Below are 13665 nucleotides of genomic sequence, written 5' to 3'. Positions count from 1 at the left end.
TGGAGAAAATAAAACAAAAATGTAGAACGAGGAAATTAGACTAGACAATTCTGAAGATTCTTTTTAGCTCATAAATGTAAATAGCAATCCTAAGTATTGATATTTTGTATTCAACAGCACTGAACTCCTTTAGTAATAGTTAAAATTTTTTTTAATGACACAATTATACAAACTATGTTTTTCAATACTTTTTCATCAGATTGTTGTAAAATTCTGTGAACACTTAAAAGGCATTTATGGGCTTGAAAAAGCTAACGTGCTTCTCTATTAAGCATCTTATTCATAAGAAGCCAAATCTTGATATTCAATAGGATATGTGAAAAAAAGCAAACAAGGAAGTGGGACAATGAGAAGAAAACAGGTTCATCAGATTCTTGACTCGTTCTCAGCCTCCCTTTACCTCTCACCTTGGATTCACTGAGTACTTGTTCTTTCAAGTCTGGAAAAATCTCTCCTGCTTGTGAGATCCGGTAGATGCCTACTCTGGAGATTTATTGTTTACTTTGCTTGCATCCAGTTGAATATTTTAATGAAAACTGGAGCCTTCCTTAGAAAATATTTGTTTTGACAAGTGGGAAAGGATTAGCAAAAGCATTGATAATTTGAGTGATTTTATAAAACCACACAGCAGAGTTTTTCATCACTGGAAAGACACTTAACATATTAAGGTTTTCTTATGCCATCTAGGAACAACAGAAAGACCAAGCTGTTGCAATTTTCACTCATCAATTATTTGATGAAAGCAAGGGAATTCCCAGTCAGCCATTTTTAAGTACGCCGCAAGGCTAAAGGGGCTATTTGACTTTTAAATTCTGTTTGTGTAAACAAACGCAAACCAAGACCCAAATCGTGGGTCAGTTGACCTCAAAATTTTCCCTTCTTGGTGTTGTTCTTTTCCTCTGTCCCTCCCTGCAGCCTCCCTCCTCTTATTGACAGTTCTTCTTACCATAAGCTATTATAATATAGAAGGTATTATCTTTCCGGATAAAGGCAGAATGCCAAAGTGCGAGGCAGAATTTTGGCAGTATTCCTCTGTCCCTCCCTGCAGCCTCCCTCCTCTTATTGACAGTTCTTCTTACCATAAGCTATTATAATATAGAAGGTCTTATCTTTCCGGATAAAGGCAGAATGCCAAAGTGGGAGGCAGAATTTTGGCAGTATTCCGAATTTTCTGAAAGACAATGTTCATTCTTCTTCCTTTATCCCCTTAGAAGTGAAAAAGAAATCTCACTAGCCTTAATGGAACAAATTTAGCTCAGCTCTCAACAGACAATGTGTTCTTTTTTTCTATAGTCACTTCAGGGGGAAGATTCCTGAGCCTTCATTGTACAAGACTGTTTAAAAAATATTTTTCTCTTTCTTTTGGTATGACTTGTGCAGTATACAAGTGTAACTGAGTAATAAAATTTTAGTTTTCATGTTGCAAATCTGGTTGCCCTAATTTAAAATTATATGTTGAATGATGAAAATTAAGCATTTAGTTGCCAAGGGAAAAAGAGAATTCTATCTTAAAATTGTTTAACTACACAAACTTGGTGTCTTTACCACTCATATTTTCCATCCAGAAAGTTGTCGGGAAAACCATTCCCCCTCTACTAGAGATATTGCACAAACGTAATGAAAATCTAAAATAATTTTGGTTTTCACTGCCCTTTTCTTATGAATTAGTCACAGTTTCTGTGTTATTCTTTGAAAAGAACCAAAGGATGGATTTTGTCAAAAGATTACTATGAAGAAGGAAATGTGGTTTGGGATTGACTAATAGAAATATGAGAAGAAGGTAAGATACTAGCTATATGAAAACAATTGGCCTTAAAGAAAATTCAGAAAGACTTGATTTGCCTTGTACAGATAAAGACATTTTATTTCATAGCCTATGTGATACAGATTTAGGAAACTTTAGTAGGTATGCCATTTAGGTATGCCTAAAACTTAGACACTAACCGGCTATTCTGTATTTGAATTTCAAGTTTTTAAAACAATATTCAATGAATTTTACACTAGATTTACTTTTTGGTAGATTAAAAAATAATTTTTTAAAAAGAAGAAATAGTGTCTCTTAATTTGAAAGCATGTCTCACTATCTTGACTAGTCCATGGGATTTTAATGATTATTCTGGGGTTGCTTTTGAAGAGGAACTACTGCTAGAGATATTGCTTAACTTTTATCCATAATGTCCAGGGATCTGAAAACCAAGGAAGTCATGGTGGTGACTGATGGGTGTGTCAGACTGTTTGTGTCTGTCCCAATAGAATGAAGTATTTAGTATTATAGTCATGGAACAAGGTCCAGATGTGAGTTTTCAAGTGGCTGTTTTCCCAACACTATTACACACCTCACCCCTTTGGTAACCTGAAGCAAGATCAGATTTACTGCCTTTGGCTGGTGAGCTTGTTAAGCCAAGAATGAGGATTTCTGCAGAGAACAGAGAGATTTGCTCTGTTGTGAGTCTCTGGACTCTTCACCAACCCTTCCAGTGGCACAAATGCACACCCTTCATCACAAAGGAGACCAAACACAAGAGTGTAGAAAGATCAGTGCCAAGCTCTCAGCATGACACAGTGGCTACAAAATCAAGGAGCCTTGGATCTCAGACCTTGTTCTGCCACCTACAAGTGTGTGATTCTGGAACAGCCTCCCCTCTCTGGCCCCAGTGGTGTCTACAAAATGAGATTCATGGAGGATTTATGTTATGAACTTACGCTACATATTTAGAATTACAGAAATTATTTTGGATTAGGAATATGTAGACATTAGAATGTGATCTTATAAACTCTGCTTCTTATGTGAGATGGATTTCATATGAAAAGTTGCGTGATGGGGTATTAACATTTTGGCACCAGTTCATTGACAGCCAGGACCAGAATAAGTGCCTCATTCCTGCCAGAATGTGAGGCTTTATGAGGAAAGTGATAATTTTAGTAGCCTTAGTTCATTATTAATGACATCCCTTCTGGCAATACTATCTACTGCCTAGCTTTTCTCTAGAGCCAAATTTTAGGAATATGTGTAACCACCCACTCTCTCTTCAATTGCTTGGAACCTAGATACTTTTCCCTAAAGTAATTAGTCTGTTTTTTCTCTATGGAAGGTTTTGGGATTTTTTCCCTTATCCTTGGTAGCCTGAAAATTCACCAAGTTTGAATAAGTATAGATTCCTGAGCTCCCTCACTCCCTAATTCATCTTAGAAAGCCCTTTGATCTGAAGTCTAGTGTTTTTCTGTAGCTCCAGGAAATTTTCTTTTATATTTATTTTCACATTTCCATTCCATGCTTCTGAGGACTTACATGAGAGGTATTTCAAATCATCTAGATCTCTTTTCCATGTCCCTTAACTTTTCTTTAACATTTTCCTTTTTTTTTTTTTTGTACTGCATTTTGGGAGGAGTCCTCAGTTTAGTCTTTTAGTTCTAGAAGTTGGTCCTTAACTATATCTGTTATGGAATTCAGTTCCTCTACTAATATATTTTTTTCCTTTTTGAATCCTGAATGTAAAGAGTTGTCTAGGGCCATATCACCCTGAATGCGCCCGATCTTGTCTGAGTGTAAAGAGTTGACTTAATTATAACACCTTACTTCATAGTGCAGTGTTATCATTTGTCCAGGTAAGAATCTTGTTTCACTCATTTATTTTTCTAAACTTCATCCCTGATTTGCATTTTCACTTTCCCCACCACTGTTTCTATTTAGTATATTTGATATGTGTTCTTAAATATGCATGTATTCTTGCATGCCCAAAGGTATTTTGTTGTCTTCTGTGTGTGCTTTTCTCCTATATTATACAATATTGTGCTATGCAGTTTTAAAAAATTTTGGCAGTAATAGTTTTAATTCCTAAGAACTCCAATTGTTCTCTTTTTTTATAGCAGTCATATTTTTGCTCATGAATATACTATCGTCTCAAATCTCTCCAAATATATGTTATACTTATTTTAAGGTCTTATTCTGTTGTCCCTATTAATTTTCTGTAGGTTTTAGTTCTGTTATTTGAATCAGATGATCCTTCCCAATAGGGTTCATTTTCCTTAAATACTTGGTGATGATTATCTGTTCTTATTGTTAGTAAGGTCTGTTTCCTTGGCCAGATGAGAATCCCTGTTTACTTGTCTTTTAATGCATGTTTCCACTTTTGCTGCTAAAGGAAGAGCACAGTGGAATGTGGGCCCAGAGTGCTGGTGTATTAGTTTCCTAGGGCTGCCTTAACAAAATACCCCAAATTAGGTGGCTTTAAACAATAGAAATTTATTCTCTCACAGTTCTAGAGGCTAAAAGTCCAAAATCAAGGTGTTGGCAAGGCCATACAATCTCCAAGTCCTAGAAGAAGATCCTTCTTTGCTTCTTCCAGCTTCTGGTAGCCCTAGGCACTGCTTGGCTGTGATAACATAAATCCATGCTCTGCCTTTGTCTTCACATGGTCATCTTCCCTCTGTGTCTATGTGTCTCTTTGTATTCACATGGTGTTTTCCTCTCTCTGTCTCTGTCCTCTTCTTATAAGGACATATAAATCATATTGGATTAAGGGCCCACCATACTTCATTAGAACCTTATCTTAACTAATTATACCTTCAATGACCTGTTTCCAAATAAGGTCGTGTTTTGATGTACTAGGGATTAGGACTTCAACATATCTTTTTGAGGGATACAATTTAACCTGTAACGGTGGGTAAGTAGCTTGTTCACTGAGTAAAAGTGGGCTTCCCATCCTTACCTTGCACATTGTCCCTCTCCATTCCCAGAAGCTACTCTGGGAGTCTCTGATTCCAGAACACCCAGTTTAGAGTCCTGTACATGACAGTTTACCCTAGTGGCAAATGCTAGAGTCAGGATGCCCTTTTTTTCCTGTCCTCTGCTGTCACTGTGGAAGCCTTGCTTGACTCTGCTTCTCAGGCCCCAGAACTTAAGCCAGGAGCCTTTCCCAAAGCCTTTTAGCTTGTTTTGTAAATGACGTGCAGCCAGCTGCACAGATCTTTGCTCAAAGGGTTACTGGCTAGATCTTCTGACTGGTCCTTTAATGACTCATCCAATGATTTCTCCAGGACTGATTTGGTCTAATGAGCTCAGAGCATAAAAACTCATTCAGGATTTTCTTAGGAAATTTTGCTTCCTTTTGCAATAGCTTCTACTGGGATCTTGTGTTGCAGTTTCTCCTACTCATTTCTCTGTAAATCTGCTTTCTCCCCTCCCCCAAATACTATCTGTGTACTGGAAATTCCTCACATTTTCTGGTCCACTGATGTCATGCTTTCCTGTTTTTTTGTTATGGATCCTTCTTTAACCATATCTTTCCTTTAAATGTCAGTGGTATTTAGATGGGAAGGAGATACATGTATGTGTTTACTCTGTCGTAAATATATGGTGTAAGGTATTAGTCTAAACTAGGGATAACTAAACTTTTTCTGCAAAGGACCAGAGAGTAAATATTATAGGCTTTGTAGGCTATAAGATCTCTGTTGCAACTTGTCAACACTGCTGTTTTAGTGCAAAAGCAGCCTAGACAATATGTAAATGACTGGAAGTGGCTGTGTTTCAATAAAACTTGACTTACAAAAATAGGCAGTGGGCCAGGTTTGACCTATCCCTGAAACCAGTGGTTCTCAAACTTATCATGCATCAGAATCTCTAGAAGGACTTGATAAAACATAGATTGCTCTCCTCACCTCCAGTTTCTGACTCAGTAGGTCTGGAGTGGGGGTGGGGTGTCCCAGAATTTGCATTTTTAATAAGCTCCCAGGTGATGCTGATACTACTGGTCTGTGAACACACTTTGAGAAACACAGATCTAAATAACTTCTGTTTCCTAAACACCACCATCTCAACCATTTATTGATAATACAACTGTGTTCCTTGTTCATTTGTTCATTCATTTAACAAATATTTTATTGAGTTTCTCTTAGTGCCAGGCTCTGTTCTAGGTTGTGAGAATATTGTCATAAATAAGACAATGGCTCTGTTCTCGTGTGTGGGGGAACTAGACAACCAGACAAACACAAGTACACCTATAAAAGATATAACATTGGATAGTAATAAGAACTTCTTAAATAAAGCCAAGGGAAAGGGGAGAGTGGTACAGGAACAGAACTATTTTAGATAGGATAGTCAGGGGAGATCACTTGGAAGAGATGCCATCTGAATATAGATGTAATGATGTAAAAGAATGAATCTTGAGAAAGGTAGAACATTCCCAGCAGAAAAAATAGCAAGTATGAAGGCCTTAAGGTAGAAATGAGTTTGTGTTTGAGAAAAAGCAAGGGGACCAGTGTAATTGGAGTGATTTGCGTAAGGTAAAGAGTGGCAAGAGTTAAGTTCAGAAAAGTGGGCACGGTGCACATGTTTTAGGGATTTGTATCCCATAATAAAGAGTTTGCATTTTATCTTGTGTTATGGGAAGACATTGGAGATTTCTGTGCAGAGGAATGACATGATAACATTTACAGTTTTGAAGCATCACGTTGAGTGGGAAATACTTTGTGGGAGTGGTGGTGGTGGCAGGGGATGAAGATGAGGGTGGGAGCAGAAAGACCAGTTGGGAGGTTTCAAGAATTCTAGGAGAAGGACTATAGTTTTTTAAACCAAGATGATTTTAATGATGAGACACAGTTGGATGCAGAATATATTCTGATGGTGGAACCAGTAGGATTTGCTAATATATTTGATGTGGAAAGTGAGGTAAAGAGCAGTATTGAAGGTAGCTTTTAAGTGTCTGTTTTGAGAAGCTGGGTGGAGATGGGTAGGAAATTAAGATTTCATTTTTAGAACTTAATGTTTGAGATGCTTTTTAGACATTTAAGTGAAGTTGTCAGGAAAAGAGATGTAATAGTCTGGAGCTCAGATGAAAGGTCAAGGCTAGGGATATTAGTTTGGGACTGATCAACATACTTTTGATGTTTTATATTTAAGGCCATAGACTGAAGGAGATCACCTGCATTGTGGGTGTAGATAGAGAAGAGAGGGGGTCCACAAGTTAACGCTACTAACATCAAGATGATGGGGAAAGGAAGAGGAGCCAGAAAAGGAAACAGAGAAGGCATGTCAGAGAGTATGGTTTCCCAGAAGCCAAGTAAAGAAAATGTTTCAAGAAAGAAAGTCATCTCAGTTAAATGTTACTGGGTGAGCAAGTAAGATGAGGACTGAGACTTGATCACTTTGTGATCTTTTTTTTTTTGCGGTATGCGGGCCTCTCACTGTTGTGGCCTCTCCCGTTGCGGAGCACAGACTCCGGACGCGCAGGCTCAGCGGCCATGGCTCACGGGCCTAGCCGCTCCGCGGCATGTGGGATCTTCCTGGACTGGGGCATGAACCCGTGTCCCCTGCATCGGCAGGCGGACTCTCAACCACTGCGCCACCAGGGAAGCCCCACTTTGTGATCTTGACAAGAGAGCCTGCAGTGGAAGAGTGACGGATAAAGCTGTTAAGAATAGAAGAGAAAATGGAAGAAGAGGACACAGAGACACTGACTACAGTCAGCTCTCTCTATGGATTTCTGCTTCTGGCAGTGCTTGCCTAAGTTTTATATACGAATTCTGAGAACAACTAGAAAAGCAAGACTAATTACAAAATCTCTTTACCTGAAGGTATTGGATATCTAACAAAATGGTGAAAAACATTAAGTTTTGGAAGAGGACAGAAACCCAGAAGGGTAAAACCAACACTGAGGTCTACTTTTCCATTAGGAGATTATGAAGATGTAGTTGAGAGGCTGAGAAAGTGAACAGCACCTTTAACAGATTCAAGAGACTAACAGGCCAAAATATGTAATCCAGAGTGTGCCAACGGGGAGAACCAAGTAGTCATCTTCCACGAGGCTTTGAGTTGGAATCCCAAGAAGCTAACTCTTGGAATAAGTGTGAATCAGAAGTAGTTCAAGTTTGGCAGGGAGTGAAGCCCAGCTTCAAATAAACTCAGTCCTTAAAACTGAATTAAGGAAACCTCACATTGCTAGTGCCCCTTAAGTACTTGCCAGAAGAAAACATAAATTCTTGAGTAAGATAACATCATTCTAGGCCTCAAATTATTTTACAGTGTCTTAATATACAGTGTTTGACACTCAATAAAATAACCAGGCATATTAGGAGATTAAATGACATGAGTGAAAACAAAGGGAAAAAAAAACAAAGCCCTAACAGTAGAAACAGACTCAAAGGAGCATCAGATAATGGACTTATCTTTAAGATTCTTACTTTGCTCATGGAGATTAAGGTTAGATTAGGAAATCTGCCAGAAAATTGGAAGCTAGAAAAAAAAAATTGAAATTTCTAAAGCTGAATTTACCTGAAATTAAAAACTCAGTGGATGGATTTAATAACATTAGACATAGTTGAAGATAGAATTAGTGAACTAGGAGATAGGTAAAAATGATTATAAGAATGATATATAAAGAAAAAAAGGAATGGAAAATACAAAGAGAAGGTTATGAAATAAGAGCGTGAAAATGAACAAATGAAGAGTAAATCAAAATGGAGTCAGGAAGCCATGAAGGGAGGCCTCTCATGCACATATCCCTCACCCCAGCTTGCAGACCCCAGAAGGAAGAAAGAGATTTCCTTCTGATCCAGCAACAAGCTTCCCACTTCTTGCAGCCAATTAAAAAACAAAACAAAACAAAACCCGCCACAGCCCTCCCCAGTTTCCTCCTAAAGCATAATAAAAGCTGACCTTCCCTTTGTCTCCTTAGATTTGCTTATGGCTTTTTATAGTTTGCTTGTCCCAAATTGCAATTTCTCTGCTGTTATAGCATTTGGCTCATTTTAGATAGTTAAGACCTTGTTATTTCATTTTTAAGGTTGACAGGAAATAGAGTGTGAACATCTAGCATGAACAATTGGAAGAAGCAAGGGAGAGAGAAAATGAGACACAAGCAATATTTGAAAAGACAATGGCTGAGAATTTTCCAAGCTTGTTCATGAATATCAAATCACAGATTCAAGAAACACTACAAAATCCAACCAAGATAACTGAAAGGATAAACCACACTTAGCCTAACAATAGCAAAAGGACTGAAAACTAAGCCACAAAGAAAGGAAAAAAAAAAAACTAGCCACAGGAACCTCATGAAGCAAGTTAGAATGAGATTTCTCTTTTTTATCAGAAACAATGGAATTTTCTACAAAGTTTAGAAAGAAAATAACTGCCAAGCTAGATTTCTAAACATCTAAAAAAAAATCTGTCAATAATGAAATAAAGACATTTTCAGACCAAAAACTTGTGAAGAAAAGAATTTTTTCCAGCAGACATGAATTATGCACTGAAAGGAACACTAAAGATTTTTTTTTCCAGGTAGTGGAAAAAATGAAACCAGACGGGAACTAGGAGATGCAGAAAAGAATAAAGAGCAGCCAAAAGGGTAAATGTGTATAAATCTAAATGACTGTATAATACAGTAGTTATAATTTCTTTTGGGTCTATATATATATAGAATTAAAATACACAACAGAGAGAAACAAGTTTCTCACATTGTATTAGGAAAGGTAAAAGTGCCAGTTAATGTTGGGTTTTGCTAAATTGTGTGATCTCTAGAGTAACTTCTAAAAATAGTAAAAAAAAATGTATAACTGTTATAGAGGGGAAAACTGGAATAATGAATATTCTCAATCAGAAAAATGCTATATAATAAAGACATTAAGAACATAGAACTTGGTGAGGAAATAGGTAGCACACAGTAAGATGGTAGAATGAAGTCCAAACATGCCAATAATTACATTAAATATATATGGCCTAAATGCTATCATTAAAAACAAATATTACCAAACTGAATTTAAAAATGACAACTATATGTTGCTCTCAGAAGACATACCTAAAAATACGGGAAAACAGAAAGGTTGAAAGTAATAGGATGGGAAAATATATGCTGTGCAAGTACTAATCCAAAGAAAGTTGAATAGATAAATTAATATCAAAGTAAGCAAATATTAAAATTTTGTTTTAAAGTTTTACAGAGAAATGGGTCAAGAACTAAAGGGAGACATTGATTCAAAGTATTTTATTTACTTATTTTTCAATACTGTGTATTAATGGGAATAATACAGCAGAGATGGGTAAATTGATGACATAGGAAGGATGTGTATAAGCTTTTTAAGTAGAAAAGGGGATCAAATTTAATTCTTAAATGGAAGAGTTGGCCTTGGGGACAGGGACAGTGTTGTAATAAGTGGAGGTTAAGGGTACCAGATGCATGTACATTGGTGGATACATTTGCTGGTGAGAAGATGAGACAGTTCTTTTCTGATTATGTCTATTTCCTAACAAAAATTTACCGGTTGAGTGCAGGAGACAAGGTTATTATTGGTTTGAGCAGAGGGAAGGTATAATACAGCAGTTTTAACAAGAGGAAAACCAAATTCACTATGGAAATATACAAAGATTAGACAGTGTAGAGCGTTCGCTTAAATTTTCTATCATAAATTTAATGTGAGGCTAGTCAGTGTGGTAGGCAAGTCCATCTTCTTCAGTGAGGATGTAGAGTAGGTGAAGGGTTTAACCTGTGATGAGGTGAAGTGAGGTAAGACGTGGACACAGTTTCTCTTCATAAATGCTAATCTTCCCAGACTAAAGGAGACCTTCATGGCTCCTTCTGTCCTCTTTTATATGTATTAGGAGTGAGGTGGTGAGTTTTTGTAGCACTGGTTCTGCTGAAAAGTACCTCTCAGCAAACTGTCTGACTCCACAGCTGGTTGTTCTCTGAAATTAGAATGAGGACTATTTAGCACTTTTGTTGCCAGCTGTGGGTCTAATTGTCAAATTTGAGAAAATAGGAAAGAACCCACTTTGAACTTCCTAGCATTGCTACATCTGTCTGCAGAGACAGAACAAGCAGATACACTTAGACTCTTGTGGGATCCCAGCTCTAGGGTCTGGGAGGACACATCATTCACTTGATGTGCGGGTTATATCAGCATCCCCCTTCTGCTGTCAATATCTTCCCCTTTACTTAAGAGACTTTGAGTAGGTTTTTGTGCCTTGCAAATAAGCAATCCCTGACAAAAAGATCCATTTCCTCATCTGTATAAATGAGGAAGGGTTTTCAAATCATGTACCATGGAGCTCAAGTTGTCACAGGGGCTTGTGAGTGGGGTGAAGACATAACAAAAAAGAACATCTCCTGGTCCTGTGAGCCCACTTCCACTCTGGCCCCTATTACATGGTGGGCTTTTGTTAGGAATTTCACTCACATAAGTTCTATTTAAAAAAATGAAAATTATTCCTACTCTTCCAGCTCTTACACTGTATAACTAACTCACTGTGTAAATCCATTATTATTTATCTTTTGTGATAGTACAACTTCAACTTACGAGGGAGATCTGAAATCATTTCCCAGGTCATGTGCTGGGGTACGTGCCAGTCGTTATGGCCGGATCATCACAAGCCTCAAGCTTCAATTCCTGGTTCTCTGACTCTCAGAAAACCTTGTCCAGTGAGTCACTCCCTGGTTCAGTCGAGGTGCAGGAGGGGGCATTGTTTCTAAGAAGACCAACAGCTTCCTCATCATTACCATTTTGGCACCTATGCTCTTTTCCCTTTTTCTCTTTCTTCAGTGTTGTTCTAAATACAAACATTTTGCTGAGGAAGCCTCATTTCAGTGGGGTCATGCCTCTGGGTGAGGGATTAGTGAGCTCAGGTGATCTCATCAGTCTCTTCCAGTTGAATAATTTTATAGCTGCATGAACTGACAACTTGTCCTTGGCACAGTTCAAAGGGGTATCCATTAATAATTCTGGGAATGTCACATACTCACTGGCAATAACTGTGAGGCCTCCTTGACCAGCTGAAGTAATGGAATTAGCTGAGAAGAAGAAGGTAGTGGACTTTAGCCTCAGGTCATGTGTAATGGTCACAAGTCAGTGATTTATTAATTTATTCAAGCATAGGATTATTTTCAACAAATAAGAGATCAAATAATTTATTACCTCTTCAAAGGGGCTCTTGAAGACATCTGGAAAAACTGGCATAAAAAAGGAGAACCTAACATTAAATCCAAACTGGAAATTTTCTAACACTTTCACCTTGAAGACCAGTTTTAGAAAAAGCAGCTATTATATCTTGTTCATATTCTTGGAAAAAAATTCTAGCATTAATGTTACCAATTAAAATTACATATTTTTGTTATTAATTCAAATGTTTAAGTTTAGAGATCCCATGCTCATTAGGCCATAATTTCTTACAGGCTTCCTTAGAAGTCTATGGTCTGAAAATCAGATCAGAATCACAAATTTCTTTTTTATTGTCTTAAAACAACATTAAATGTAACTCATTATTAAAATAATAAAAGACATCATTTTCATAGTTTTATTTTTTTAACTGAAGATTATAAGATCCCTATAGAGCAATGCTTAAAGAAAATAAACCCCAGCAGCCTTCATTTTGAGCAGAAAGGAAGCTCTGTTTGAGTAAGGAAGGCACTGGTCTCCTGGCCAGCAGTTTTCTAGGTGTTCTTTGTGCTCCAGGGAGACCCTGTGTGACTGTTCTCCATGACTGTGTTAAAAAAACACCTTATCAAAGGAGCAGAGAAATACCTTCCTTTTTCTTTTCACTGCCACAAATTATATGTGTTTCATAATTATATTTGTGTATGCTGAAACAAAAAAACCCACACGGCATTCCTTAACAACTGTGTTTTGTAAACAGCATACAATGCACAGAATACTCATTCTGTTTTTGCTATGGTTAAAAATCTCCTTCTCCTGTAGAATTCCCTATCCTGTTTAATGGCATCATTCTCTAAGTCATTCAGGCTAATAGAATTCTAAAAGTCCCATCCTAAGCCTTTCTTCTTCTCACTTCTCATGGCCTATTGGTCATGAGTTCCTGGAAATTCAATCTTCCTACCATGTTTCATTAGCTCTCCTCTTTTATCCATCCCCCCTCTGCAACAACCTCTGTTTGGGAACTTAGTGCCTCTGTCCTGGGATACTGCTGTTGTCTACTTAGATATTCTTCCAGCCTTCCAACTTGCCTTCACCCTTTGTACCACTGCTCCCACTGCCCCTGACCCCTATCAAATCTATCTCCTGGATAGTCTATAGATAAATCTTTCTCAATTGCAAATATGATCATGTTAAGCTCTCATTTAAAGTTTTTCAGTGACTTCCCTATTCCCTAGAGAACAAAGTCCAAATTTAGTTTCATGTCATACAATGAACTTGTTGATCTGTCTGGCCTGTGTCCCTACCTAATCTGGTATTTCCTTCATCTGCTCTATTCCTGAATGTTAGTCCTTCCAATATATTCCATCCCATCATTTTACACCTCCATGCTTCTCACTATGCTACCTATCTTCCCATTCTAGCTGAAGGACACCTGCTTATACTTTAATCCCCAGCTCAAATAGTTCTTTTTTGGATCAACCTCACAGCTTCCTGACTTTGCCCTTCTAAACAGAGCTGGTCATTCCCTCTTTAGTGATACCAGTAAGCTAGAATTCATTGCTGTACTAAAATTTGTCTTCCCTATGAGACTGTGAGTAGGAACTAGGTCATTTCTATCTTGATATATCCTCTGTCTAGCACTGGGCCTGGTATATGGGAGGTGCTTTATACATTTTCATTGAGTAACAGGAAATCTAAGCTTGTACTAGAATATAATATTTATTCTTTTTAAGACAAATTTTATAGTTTTCTTCTGCTCATAACAATATTACCCAACAATTCTTAAAAATTCAGAAAAGATACAAA

Source organism: Grampus griseus (assembly GCF_964374135.1).
Source record: "Grampus griseus genome assembly, chromosome: 9".
Taxonomy (NCBI): domain Eukaryota; kingdom Metazoa; phylum Chordata; class Mammalia; order Artiodactyla; family Delphinidae; genus Grampus; species Grampus griseus.
Note: the sequence above shows the minus strand (reverse complement) of the source record.